The 14,411-nt window shown below is 40.9% G+C and overlaps 1 protein-coding gene across 8 annotated transcripts in view; it reads left to right on the top strand.

The window, feature by feature from the left end:
* The window catches only part of DISP1 (dispatched RND transporter family member 1), a 179,763-nt gene that overhangs the window by 39,969 nt on the left and 125,383 nt on the right, over positions 1 to 14,411 (top strand). The window contains exon 1 of one of the 8 annotated variants that reach the window (XM_081822993.1): positions 9,206 to 9,224. The exons of the other annotated variants lie outside the window; for them this stretch is intronic. The gene's annotated coding sequence lies outside the window, so the exon portion shown is untranslated. Of the gene's footprint in view, positions 1 to 9,205; positions 9,225 to 14,411 lie in introns of those variants that run through there. 8 annotated transcript variants of the gene reach the window in all.

Genomic DNA, 14,411 nt, shown 5'->3' on the forward strand with positions numbered 1-14,411 from the left:
TTAGAAATTGAAGGTGCAATGAATTTTCTGTGAATTTATATACTATAGTTCCTTGCATTTGTAGACATTATTTACAAAAGACTTAATTTCCCTACTTGATATATAGTGTCAGAATAATAAGCCGTATTAATTCCGACTATTGGGAAGTTATGCAAATCCAAGATAATGTAAAAACAATACAGAATGTTTTTTGAAGAAATGCGGTTTTATCACTGTAAATACTTCATCTCAAATTATATCTCCAAGTGGGAGATTCTGGGTGGAAATTCTTTAAAGACTAAATATCGGTGACTTTAGGTACTTCTGAAATACTTGAGATTATTTTAAAGCATGTCTTTCAAAGGCTTAACTTTTATTACATGAATCTTATTTACAGTATTTGCTTGCTAAGTCATTTTCTTGTAAATTAATCTACAGATTCTTAATATGGCATGTCTCATAAAACCTTAGTTATTTAATGAGCTGTATCCTAATTGAGAGTAGAATGAAACCTGGAAATAAGGCAAAAGAAAGATCTTATCTAATGATGAAGGAAAGAAAATTTTGAGCAGTGATAAAAATGACAAGGACCCAAGACTTGAACATTAAAGCCGAAAGGAATTAATAATTGCTAAACCAAAAGGAAAGACATCTGTTTGTTGAGCTCTGTAAAAGTCCAGATCGAATGTCAAGGAGTATTAAGTCACCTAGAATGAAAAAACAAGAAAAAGAAAGGTGATGAGATGCTGAGAAGAGTTAAAAGATGCTGGAAAAGAAAGTTGAAATTAGGTATGGTGGTTGTAGCAGCCATGATGCTTAGATGTGGAGGAGGTCTGAACGTAGGGGCCAGTATGCAGAAGAGTCAGCCTCCAAAGGAGCAGAAGCCGCAGCCTGCGGCGGCCGTGCAGGTCCTGGTGTGCCCTGCCCTGCAAAGTGCGCTCTGGGCCAAGGAAGACACCCGCAGGGTGGCAGCAGTCCTTACCCAGCTGTGCGCTTGCGTGCTAAGTGTTTATTTCCAGAATATATCCGAAATGGTCCGTTCCTTCCTCTTTGTTTTTGTATTTTTAAAATAGCATTTACACATTTGTTTCTAAAATCTTGTCAAATCAGTGGTTCTTACCAGGCTTTAATAAACTTGATATGCTGAGATTTCCTTTAATTGCTTTTTGATTCTTCGGTACTTTATATTCCTTTGTACTACGAGGAAGTATAGTAAAGCCTGGTAGTGTCACTCCTTTGATAGGAATGGGGACATCAGGGTGAGGGTTGAGTGGCTAATGCAAAGCATGAAGGGAAGGAGGCTTCCATGAGCAGAAGTTTGGTATTTTCACAGGGAAAAACTGTGATGGCTGACTGAGCAGGCTTTCTGAATTTAACTTTTATATCTTTGATTCTGCACTCTAAGTATTAAATCTTCAAGCATTATCTGTATCAGCACTGACTAATCTGCCTTTCGTTATATAATGGATAGCTGATCTAGCTTTTCCTTTTAAGAAAATCCTTGAAGTATTAGGTCGTTAAAACAAATTCTAACATTTGGTGCTCATTAGTGTTGTAACCGAAACAAAAACATTTTAATGGTTGATCCCAGAGTATTTTGAAGTTAGTGTAACTTTGCTGGAAAGGTATTTAAGCTGTAGTATCAATTACAAACAGGCCATGAGCCAAGGTTCAAAGCTGTTTCTAAGTAAGAATTCGAGTTTTTCCGAATGCAGAAAAGACATCATGCGGCTGTGCCATGTGGAAGCAGAATGGAACAATTACCGCGGGGTTTGTATTGATAACAGTGTTTCTCAGTGAGTAGTTTAAGATACTGTGAAGCAGAGTTTGGAATAACTCCCCAGGGTGTCCAACAATTGCTTTATTTTAGTTGTAGGCTGTGAAAGAGGTCTTTTGAATATAAAGGATGAGAGTTGCTCACTGATCAACAGTGAAAGCTTCAGCCTCCCCATTTAGGGTTTTATAGCTCGTTGAGCTGACTAAAAATGGGTTACTTCAGCTTTCTGACTGTACATTTCAAGAAAACTGTCAATCATTTATCTATTAAGATTAAAATAATACTTTTTTTGTAATCTAGTGATTAAAAAGGTAAAATCGCAATTCAGATACCTGTTTGTATTTGGCCAAGCAAAAGCGTTTGGCAAAGAGGATATTTCTTGAATACTCAAACCTAACTTAATTTGCTTGTGGTAACTGTCGAAGAAAGGCAGAAGTGGGTTACTAATGTTCTGTGTGCATTCAAGATCGATTTTGTACTCCATTTGTCATCCTAAAGCAAAAACAGAAATGGAAGACAGAATGATTTGATTCATAGTAAATACCATCTAGTGGTTTATGTGTGTGTTTTGACTTTTAACCACACACTCTTCTTTGAAAGGACTCTTTTTTTTTTTTAAATCCCAGAGTATTTTTTATTTAAAGTTGTTTGAATTTGTGTAATTTCTCAATGTAAGATAAAAGACTTAAAATTACATAACTATTAGATGTGTTTTCAGCTAGTGTTTTTGAAACATTATGTAGATCTGCAATGTTATACACATTAGCACAGTGAACATTTAACAGTTCTTGAGTTCTGGTTATTTGAACAATATGTTTAGGTTGTTTTGAATTATTTTTATTGTGACTCTGAGTTGATTTGTTTTTGTGTGCATGTTTGTGTATTTTGGCTTTATCTGGACCTCAGCCAGATAGTTTAATGATTGTGCTATCGAGAGATAATTTTGAAGCCTTACTCTTTACTTTTTTCCCCCTCCATAAGATGCAGATTTTGGAGTAGAAGTATGTTTTGAGGTATAGTATTTGGAAATGTATGAATCACTTGACATGCTTTTAATATTCAGAATAATTTACAGTGAAACTGAATACTCAGCAACTGGTCAATGTTCTTTATTGAATATCTGCTATTTTTATCTAAGTAAAATGTAAATTTATCAGGTTTAACTTGTAGGATACTTTGAAAATATATTTTAAATGTTGGTTTTCTACCAGTTTTAATTTTTAATTTTGAAAAAATTCAGTTAAAAATAAAATTTTTAAGTGTTTAGTTTCATAACTGGGTTTTGATTTGTTTTGGTTTATATTATTTTGGTCCAGATCCACATTGTAGAATGTTGCTCATATAGAATAAAATGTCATTAACTCCAAATAGGTTGTAGTAATTTTTATAATCGTCCTAGTGAGACTTCTGTAATTTTTTATTATTTCTTGAACCTGTTGTTTTGGGCATGTGTTGCCGTCTGTTTTTTTTTTTTTTTTTTTTAACCTGTGCTCGCCAGTATGATTTACATGGAGAATAAAAGCTGTGGGTGTTCATTAGGAAGAAGATGGAAGGTAGTAGATTTGTTTGGAACGCATTTTCAATGATGTAAACAAAATCAAAATGTCATCTTTATGATGATGAGTAAGTGTGGTTAACAAGTACATACGATGACAGGAGAGTGTAAGGACTGTGTCGGCTGCTGACACTTTTCATTCAGAGGTGCGGGGGGGCTCTGTAAAGCTGTAAGATGACATGCTCTCTGAAGTTCATTTTCCAGTTATGATGAATATCACTGCATTTGATGGGTAACAGCTTCTATCTATCTCAGATTACTTTATAAGATAGATACTGTATGCGTGTTGTAAAAAAATTCAAAAGGGGTAAAGGTATTAGTCCCTCTAGCCTTGCCCTGTCCTTACAAGTGACAGCTGACACCAGTTCTTTCAGTATCCTTCCTGAGATTTTATGCAGATACAAACACGTCTGTGATATGTGCATATATTTTATTTACACCACAAACAGTGTCCTGTGCCCTCTCCCTTATTTGACAACACATTTGGAGGTCATTCATTCGGCAGGTGAGTATTAATAAGTGCCTGGCTGGCACACATCCTGGGAATACAGCAGCGAACAAAACAGACAAGATCTCTACTCTCATGGAGCTCACATTCAAGTAGGGGAGATAAACACACGCGGAGAGGATGAATGAGTATTAAAATAGGGTTATTTTGTGGTAAAACATGACTGACCTAGGTGCTTAGGGATGGTCTTGGAAGTAGTAATTTTTAAATGGAGACCTAATTGACAAGAAGGGCCCAGCCAAGGGAAGATGAGCAGAAGGAGGCTCCAGGAAGCTAAAGAAATTGGTATGGATGGGGGCGTGGAGGGGTCGGGCAGGCAGGGGCTAGGCCAGGTAGGGCCAAGGCAGAGGGTTTGGGTTTCATTTTAAGAGTGATGAGAGGCCCTTAGAAGGCTTGTTTATGTGCCTGATTTGTCAAGAGCGTGGTATCTGCTTTAGGTTTTTGAACAGATAATGCTGGCTTCTGTGAGGCTTTAGACTGTAGATACCTGTGCACACAGAGCTGCTTACTAGTCCATTGGACAATGGGGCATGTGCTCAGTCCTCTTTGGTTGACCTTTAAGCTGTTTCCATTCTTGGATTTTGTGAACAACACTGTAATTGTACTATCTGTGTGGATAAATCTTTTTAAACATTTCTTTTTTGTGGGGGGGAGCAGAGGGAGAGGGAGAGAGAAAATCCTCAAGCAGGCTCCATGCCCAGTGGGGAGCCCAATATGGGGCCCGATCTCACAACCCTGATCATAACCTGAGTCAAAATCAAGAGTCAGATGCTTAACCAACTGAGCCACCCAGGTGCCCCTTGTTTAAACATTTTAAAAGTAATTTTTAAAAATGTGGAAGCAGAATGATTCTCATGAAGGAGAACCAATGATACGTACCTGAACTTTGTACTACTAAAATATGTTTTGCAGAACATCAAATATTTTTACCCTGAATAGCTTGAGGGGGCCAGGGAATTCAGAAACATGTGTAACCTTGGTAACCAGTGTAAAATGAACATTTTGTAGTCTCTCAATCTAGTTTCTAATAAAATTAACTTTATTGGGGCACCTGGGTGGCTCAGTCAGTGAAGCATCTGCCTTCAGCTCAGATCATGATATCAGGGTCCTGGGATCGAGCCCCACATCGGGCTCCCTGCTCAGCAGGAAGCCTGCTTCTCCCTCTCCCTCTGCCACCCCCCTGCCCCTGCTCATGTGTACCCTCTCAAATAAATAAATGAAATCTTTTTAAAAAATTAAAAAAGTAAAATTAACTTTATTGAGATATAATTTGTGTGTAATAAAATGTACCCATTTTGGGCGCCTGGGTGGCTCAGTCGGTTAAGTGACTGCCTTCGGCTCAGGTCATGATCCTGGAGTCCCGGGATCGAGTCCCGCATCAGGCTCCCTGCTCTGCGGGGAGCCTGCTTCTCCCTCTGCCTCTGTCTTTCTCTCTCTCTCTGTCTCTCATGAATAAATAAATAAAATCTTTAAAAAAAAAATAAAATAAAATGTACCCATTTTAAGTGTACAGTTTTAGGTATTTGGCACATCTGTACAGCCCCCTCTAAAGAGATGTTCTGGCCTCATCTTGTCCTTTCCCTGCCCGAGCCCTATACCCGATCATTTCTCCCAGGAGCTCTGGTTCTTCCTCGTGGAGAATGGTGTTTGAAGCAAAGATCTAGACACTCAGTGTGCTCATGCTGCCAAGGCCCCATTGCTTTTAGGTCCTGTCAGTGGACTGACTTTAGAAATCATATATGAATGTGCATATGTGTGTACACACACAGGTGTCTACGCAGGGCATATGTATTTGTATGTGTTTCTGCATCTGTTCATCTTATAAATACCCTCTGTTGTATTCCAGTGTCATAGGGCTTTCTTCTCTTCATGCGACCTGCCTCCCACTAACCTCAGGATTTTACTTACTTGCTCAATCCCCTTATATGTACAACTCTTCTGGCTATAATTAGCCAGATTTTTGCTCCAGTACTTGTTGGCTCCCCTTTCCCAGCAGCCATGCCCTGCCCAGGTGACAGGAAAAGGTGTGGGAAGGGAGAGGGAGGAAGGGAAAGGAGTGAATCTTGTCCCAGTTACTCCATTGGGTGGAAAAAACTGAAGGAAGGAAGGGGTCAGGTAGAATTTTAAACTTGAAAATAGTCAATTTCATCAATTTCTCTTTCTCTCTTTTTGTTTCTGACTTTCATGTCACCAGCTAAGTTCATAAAAGTATTTGTAGTACTCTTTAAGCCTTTTGTTTTATTTTTGACATTTGAATCTTTAATCCACCTGAAATTTACTTGGAGTTGTTTTAGGATCTAATTCTATTTGATGCGTCCAAATGGATAGCCGTTTATTCCAACATTAATGTTCACTAGTCTGTCTTTCCCCACCTGAGGTAAGATACATTCTCCACCAGATCCTGCTTTACATTGTTGTTTTCCTGCGTTCTTATGTCCCATTTATCTCTTTCTTCCACTGTACGCCCCATAGTGGGATAGCACCTCACAGGGTGATTGTAAGCATTACGTGAGAAATGCACGTCTGATGATTAGTAGTGAATGGTTAGAGAAGATGTGGTATATACACACTGGAATATTACGCAGCCATAAAAAACAATGAGAGCTTGCCATTTGCAACAACATGGATGGACCTTGAGGGCATCAAATAAGACAAAGACAAATACTGTGTGACCTCACTTATATGTGGAATCTAAAAAACAAAAACAAAAAGCAAGTGCCTAGATACAGAGAACAGGTTGATGGTTGCCAGAGGCAGGGGGTGTGGGGTGGGGGAAATGGGTGAAGGGGATAAAGGGAACAAACTTCCACTTATAAAATAAACTACTCACGGGGATGTGATGGTTAATAACACTCTAGTGCATAGTTGAAAGTTGCTTACTTACTGTGGTGATCATTTCACAATCTCTCCAAATATCAAATTATATTCTATACCTGAAACTAATGTAATGTACATCAGTTATACCCCAGTAAGAAAATGATTAGAGCTGGCTGTCTACTACAGTCAACACATACTACCCATTGTTATTATGGTCTCAGTGGAAAAGGAATCTATTATTGAAACATTATTGAGAGTAAATTGCAAAAGAAACGTAAAAAGTATATATAGCAAGAAGTACTGGCATCTCTTTTTTTCCATAAGAACTCAGAACTTCTCATTTTTAAAAATTTTTTTTTTATTTTTTAAAGATTTTATTTATTTGATAGAAACACAGCGAGAGAGGGAACACAAGCAGGGGGAGTGGGAGAGGGAGAAGCAGGCTTCCCGCCAAGCAGGGAGCCCGATTCAGGGCTCGATGCCAGGACTCTGAGATCATGACCTGAGCCGAAGGCAGACGCTTAACGACTCAGCCACCCAGGCGCCCCTAGAACTTCTCGTTTTTGTACTATGCTTACGAATGACAGGAACTTGTATTTGCTATAGACAGATAAATTATATTAAAACACACAACCAAGATTAGATGAAGTTCAGTTATTTACAGTTATAGGTGTTCTAGATTACAGGATCTTTTGAGGGCAAACACTACATCTTATTCCATGTAACAATGTGTATCGAGCACCTGAACCAGTCGTAACATCTAGCTGGAGCTGCTCGCAGTCCAGCTGGGGTAACAGATGTATAAACAAATAAATATAAATACTATGAAAATGCTTTCAGTTGTCTTCCACTGATACAGAAATATTTATATCAGAACTGCACACATTCACTGAGACATTTCCATAAACATAGGATGGGAAGATGAGAATGTTTAAATAGTGTTTTTTAAAAAAAGATTTATTTGTGAGAGAGAGAGAGAGCCCGTGCAAACGAGCGGGGATGGGGCAGAGGGAGAGAGAGAATCTCAAGCAGACTCCCTGCTGAGTGTGGAGCCTGACGAGGGACTCGATCCCAGGACCCTGAGATCATGACCTGAGCTGAAACCAAGAGTCAGATACTCAAATGACTGAGCCACCCAGGCACCCCTTAAATATTGTTTTAATGCTAGCTTCCCATGAACTATATCTCAGAGTATTTACGTATCCGCCCCCTCCCCCGCCCCCAAATCCTTGTATAATGCCAATCTCAAAGAAGGCAAAAAGACATATTTTGGGAATGCTTCTTTTGTATATTTTCTGCTGTTAAATACATTAACTCCATATAGTCCATGTTTAATCCTAAATAGTGAATGTGTATACACTACATATTAACAAAATGGTGGTAATTTCTGTATGATATTCTAATATTTTCTCTGAATGCTTCTTCTAATTCTGTGACTAAAATCATATAAGTAATTTGTGTGTTTTTTTAAGATCAAATTAATGCATTTTAAAATCCCAAGTGTCCATTCTATGCACACCTATGACAAGATGATTTTAGCCATTCACTTGTAAAAGGGGCATGCCAGCTTTGAAACATATGTTCTGTTTTTGTGTGGTAACCGTGTGAAAAATACCAATTACTGAAACTCTGGGAAGAATGAAGTTAATTGTAAACCTAGTATGCATGCAAAAAGGGCCATCTAAATCAAAACCATACTAGATGCAGTAGACCAGCAACTGGTGGCCAGTCTGACAAAAGTGTACCTTGAAAAGACTGCGGAACCTAAAGTACCTTAGTGAGTGACCATTACAGGTCTTGATTCTAGGACATTTTTTATAATATCTTGATGCATATGAAGCATTTTGACAAGTGGAATTATGAAATTTCCAAAAATTAAAAGTCTAAATAAAAGTACCAGTTCAGTTGGAACGAACATCATGACACAGTGTTATATGTCAGTTATATCACAATACAACGGAAAAATAAAAAAGAAAACCCTGACAATTTCAGATCTTGACGAGTGCAATTGAGATTCAGGAATGGGGCCTCCTGAGAAAGAGAATGTATTCTGGTGCCCCTGACGTTAGAAAGTCGTCGTGAGGAGGGACACGGAGAGAGGGGTGCAGGGCGTGTGCGGGCACCGCTGCGCAGAGCTGAGCCTCTGTTGAAATCCTGCCACCATCCCTTGTGGGTCAGCTGCAAGGGCACCTCCCCTTTCTGCGCCTCCCGATCCTGAGCTGGGACGTGTGCAAGATGGATGTCCTGCGCTGGTTGTGGGATCGAAGTGGGCACATACGGGAGAGACGTGCAGTGAGCGTCTGTGTCAGCAGACCTCCCTCCCTCCTCCCTCCCCTGCCCACCCCTGTTCGCCCTTCTCAGTGTTCTCATCTTCCCACGTGTTTTCAGTTCCACCAACTCCCTTGTCGTTCCCTCTTTCTCTCTTACTCTGTTTTTTTCCCATTTTACCCTAAGGTTTGTTATATTTTTAAATTTCCCAATTCCTGTCCCTTTGTTTGACAGGCCCAGTGGCTGTGCTTGCTTCCTTTTGGGGCTCCTGGCCGGGTCTTTGTATGCCTTCAGCGGGGCTGCAGAACCTGGCATTGTACGTAAGGTTTTATGAAGATGCATTATTTAAGGGAAGTTTCCATAGTTCTTTACCAGTTTCAGAGGACTTCATTAGTTCTCTGAGTTGAAGATGTCCTTCCCAGATGACTTGTTGGGCCCCTTTCCCTTTGCTTCTCAGGTGTCGGGGGACCTCTCTGTACGTGGGAAGGTGCTCCCCACTCTGTTCTCTGCGCTCAGGGAGGACAGGAGATCCGCACTATACAAGTATAAAGGGACTTAATTATTCCCCAGTAATTCATTAACTGTTACATTCTTGGGTGTGCTTTAATATTTGAGTGTAACAGCTTTGCTTTTAAATATTTTAATGGTGTTAGGGACATAAAAAGCATTCTGTAGTTATTTTCCCTGTTTCAGATATTCCTAACAAATGGCCATCTCCATTTAAAACAAAGTAGATATTTCTCATTTTAATTGTATTTTTTTCCAACTTGGAAACAAAAGCATTCAATATTTTTGAAGCTAATTGTCTAGTGGAGGAACATTTTATTTGGAATCAGTTATAAATTCATTAGAAAAAAAATTCAGTTTGACAGCATTTGGGGTTTCTCATAAGCCTTTGAAGGCAGAGAGGTCAACTGTAACAAAACAGTATAGTATAGTATATTTAGTGTATTTTTTTCTAGTTGGCCAAAGAGCCAAAGTTGTTTTCTTGACTAAAATCATCATTCACATGACTCATCATGATAGCCTGGAAAAGTTAGGCCTCCTCCAGGAGGAGGAGATACCCAAGTAACACATCTTACCAAGTGTCAGAGTTGCAAGAAGAAAAAGATTCCTTTGAAATTAGTGCTGCTTTCTGCACTGATGATTCTGACCTCAAAAATAAAACGGCCATTTTCAAGGGTTTGATTCTGCTGGGGAGTAATCAAACCAAATTAACAAACATAAACCCCTTACTCCCCCTTTTAAAATACTACTGGTGATCAATCCTGGCTTCATGTGTGGGGCTTAGCTAACACGTTTAACAAAAATAACTGAGTGCCTCGCCGGTGCTCACTTGGGCTGTGTAATAGTGAACGTGGCACGGAAGGTTCTTGCCCTTGAGACAGACACACACGTGTGTAAGTATAGGTCCTACATATGTTCATACACAAATAGCCTCAAGTACAGTAAAGAGATGAATAGGGCCCAAGGAGAAGGCAATCTTTGCTTCAGAATGCCACCTACCATTAGTTATTTGGCAGAGAAAGTGGAGGCCTTCATCTAGTCTTGAGGATTAATGTCTTTTCTGTGTTTTAATAATAAAGTTGGTGCCAGGCCATGATTTGTGGCAGTTCAGAAAAGAAGCTGCAGTCATCCAATAATATTTGTGCATGGAAACAGAAAATTTGCCCTGGAAATGCAAACATGTGGATTCATACGCAAGGAGTGTTGGCCACAGCCTGTGCGGGAAGGCGGTGGGAACAGATGGTCTGTTTCTCTTGCCCCCATGTCCCTGATGCGACAGGGCTGAGTTGTGGAAGCTGGTGCCTGGAGCTGCATCTTGGAGACAGCTCTGCTCCAGTCTCTGCCGACCAGTCTAGTGTGGGCCTTTCACTTGCTGAAACGGGAGCTTCAGTGCCTTCCCTCTGGTTCATCAGAAGAGATCCTGTTGTCCAGCCTAAATTTTCCAATTCACTGTTTTGTTTGCTTTCCTTTTTTTTTTGTTTTTGTGGTATTTGGGTAATATTTTGCTTATCCAGAAGACTGTGCTTTGAAAGCTGAGCGTTGAGGGATAAGTGGGGATGTTGAAATGCTTTCGATGAACAAAATTTGGGGGACTAGGAGAGTGGCTGCTCCAGAGCATTAACAGTCCTGTCTGTGTCCTGAGGAACTGGGACAGTTCAGTGTAAATCATTTTGAGATTTGTCTGGATGGCACAGGGACCCCCCCAGACGACCCTCGGGGCTGCCAACGAGAGCAGGTGTGCAGAGACGTGGGGGAGAGGGGAGCTCTGCCCACCCCACTCCCCTTAACTAGGGAGCTGCTACAAAGTCAAACAAAGAACTTGAAAACAGTGGACAAGTTCTTGCCTCTTTGTCACAGACCCTTCCCCCGTGGAGCGTGTGCACCAGCTCCCGAGGGGTTCCTGCATGTGACAAGGAGTCACCACAGGACCTTTTCACCTGGGCTTCCCTGTCCTGTCCTCCTCGGCCCTTCTCACACAAGGAAAGTAGGGAAAGGAAGTGTAAGAGTTGACTTCCACACTGAGAGGGCAAGGAAAGTAAGAGCTGTTAGAAATGATGGATTTAAACGTTGATTAACGTTTGAAAGCCCTGAAAGATACTCTTCAATTTTCTCACTAAGTGAAAAACTGCGTCATCTTCATTAAGAATATGTATAGAAGTAACCAACACTCAGAACTATGTAGAAAGCAGCAGATTTTAGCCACTAATGAGTCTGAACCTTTGCAGGATCAGCACGTGGAGATGGTTATTAGGTGCCAGCAGATAGATGCCCATCCCGGGCTGCCTCAGTCAGGCCCGGTCTTCGTTAAACCAGGCCGTCCTGATTTTTGCAATTAATCTTACTTGGTTACTAAGTGCTTCTCATGCTTAATGAAACAAAATTTAAAGAGTTGACTAGCTTAATTTTGCAGTATGGAAGGCTTCCTTTTTTTATTTCAAAGCACATTTTTCTCCCCACCTTTTGAAGATACTTTCACTAATTCAGATTTTGTATAATATTAAGAATATCATAATTTGTAAGCTGTAAGGATATGTGATTTGAATGCTTCCTACCTAATGGGACTGGAATTTTTCTCCAGTTATGGGAGAGGCAGACCATCATTCTCCAATTTCAAAAACAGTATGCCGCTGGCTGCAGAAGGACGGCTGAGCTAACAGAACATTTAGCATTTTGAAAAATATGTCCTGGGGGAAAATACTTTTCTGTTCAAAAAGATACTAAATTATTTAACTTGGCAGCTCCAGGGTGTGAATATTTTGAACGCATGACTGTCATTTATTTTTTATTGAGTTCAAATGGAAAAATTGAAAACTTTATTCTGATGTGTAGTCCTTCATTAGATCTCATATAAACCCCTGGCTGCAACGGCCAGCACGCTCCTGAGATCTGCATAGCACATTCCACTCTGAGGGGACCAGTGTTTAATTTTCAGAATTCTCAGCAAATAGCAGAGCTGCAGCCAAGAATTCCTGCACCGAGACTTCTTCTGGCCCAGATGAAACTAATAATTGCTGGCTGTGTTGCTGTCACTTATTACTAATCCAGGTCTGGCTGCTCACTGTTTTTAATTTTCTTTTTCTGAACCCAAAGGCAGTGTTTGCCTTTTCCCAGGAGAAGGCGTGATCATGTGCTGGAGATTCCAGCGGCTGGAGGTGGAGGCCTTCTCTACCCTGACATAACTGGGCTTTGTTGTCGGGCTGGTGGGTGTAGGCTCGCTCATGGACTCGGTGCAGCAGAGGATCGGCGTGGAGCAGGGTCTTCCAGAAAAACAAGACTGTGTTGGGGATTGGCCCTAAGGTTTTGAAGCTAGTGTGATGGAAAGCAGCTCTTTCCTACCATAGGGTATCGACTGATGACACTGGCCATTTTGGGACAGAATGTTGAATTGGGTGGATAGTATGTTTTAATGTTTATTGCAAGTTATAAAAGTAATAGAACTTTGGGACAAACATTCAAAATATTATCACCATTTAACATTCTGTTAAAATCAGATCAGAATGTATTCATTTCACATTTTAAACTGTATTAACTGTGTGTAGAGAATAAAAATCATGGAACTTGGAATTGGGCAGTTTTGGCTTTGTCTCAGCTGGTTCTCTGACCATAGGCCAGTGATGGAAGATCTCTGAGTCTTAGTCTTAGTCTTTTTTTTTATATATATATATATAAAAAATAGCATAACATTACAGAGTTGGTGTGAGGATTAATGATATGGTAGGTATGGGGTGCCTATGTAAGGCCTAGGACATATTTGGTACTCAACAAATGATCCATTCTATATTTATTGTGAATTGTCTATCTCCGTCCAGTCTGTCTGCCTGACCACCCGTCCACCTGCCTACCTACTTGCCTATCTATTTATATTTATCTTATAGATCTTTTTTTTTTTAGGCTTCCCCCTTCTTTTTTTAATCCAGCTGTATTCTGGGGGTGCCTGGGTGACTCCATCAGTTAAGCATCCAACTCTGGGTTTCGGCTCAGGTCATGATCTCGGGGTTGTGAGATCGAGCCCCGTGTGGGGCTCCATGCTCACTGGGGAGTCTGCTTGAGGGTTCTCTCTCCCTCTGCTCCTCCCCCTACTTGCGCCCTCTCTCTCTCAAAACTCGGAACTCTCGCTGAACTGACTGTAATGGAATAGAGGGTGACAACCGTAGAAGAAACGTAAGCAGCATTTTGGAGGCTGGACTGTGGATGGACCAGCACTGATGGGTTCAGCAGAGCAGAGAAGACAGAACAGGGTAGAAGCAGGTAATTGAAGGGCGCATCCCTGGAGGCCACAGACATGGAGGGCATGGAGTATCTTGGAGGGCAAACATATTGCAGGAGCTGCGAACAGGAGAATTGTTTGAAAATTGGGTTCCTGGGCTCCTGTCTCTGCTGCATGTGGCCAGGGGACTGCCTTTCCCCACTCTAGCAGAAGACTGGTGCTGTATTTTCAGAACCCTTCAGCTGGGCACAGTTAAGGAGAGGGATGAATACCACAATAGGTATTGGGTATGTGTGAGTGATCTAAACAGACCAAAAAAGCTCTGTTCTTGTGGGAGGAGATAAACAGTGAACAGTAGATGTAGTAAAGTGGTTTGCCTAGGATGTTAGAAGTGATAAATACTTACAGAAGAACTTAGAATAAGGGAAGTTGTGAGTGCTGGGGGGAAGGGTTGTAGTTTAAAACGAGGTGGCAGGGTGGGAGTCTATTTGAGCAATGCATTGGGAGAGGGAAAGAGTTTTGCTGATTGGAGGTGGGAGTGTTCGGGGCAGAGGAACAGGTAGAACAAAGGCCTTGAGTTGGACGCAAGACTGGAGCATCAAGGAGGTTAGCTGGTGGAGGGGAGTGAGAGGTGAGGTCAGAAGTACTGAAGGGCCATGGACCGGGCAGTGGAGATCATGTAGGGCCTTGCTGGCTATTGTAAGGACTTGCTTTGTCTCAGAATGAGTTTGAGTAACACGTTCTGACTTAACGTTTTAACAGAATCGAATCAGAGTCTGCATACTGAGTTGCA

The sequence above is a fragment of the Leptonychotes weddellii genome, chromosome 6, assembly GCF_054177405.1.
Source record: "Leptonychotes weddellii isolate Sample4059 chromosome 6, ASM5417740v2, whole genome shotgun sequence".
In the NCBI taxonomy this organism is placed as follows: domain Eukaryota; kingdom Metazoa; phylum Chordata; class Mammalia; order Carnivora; family Phocidae; genus Leptonychotes; species Leptonychotes weddellii.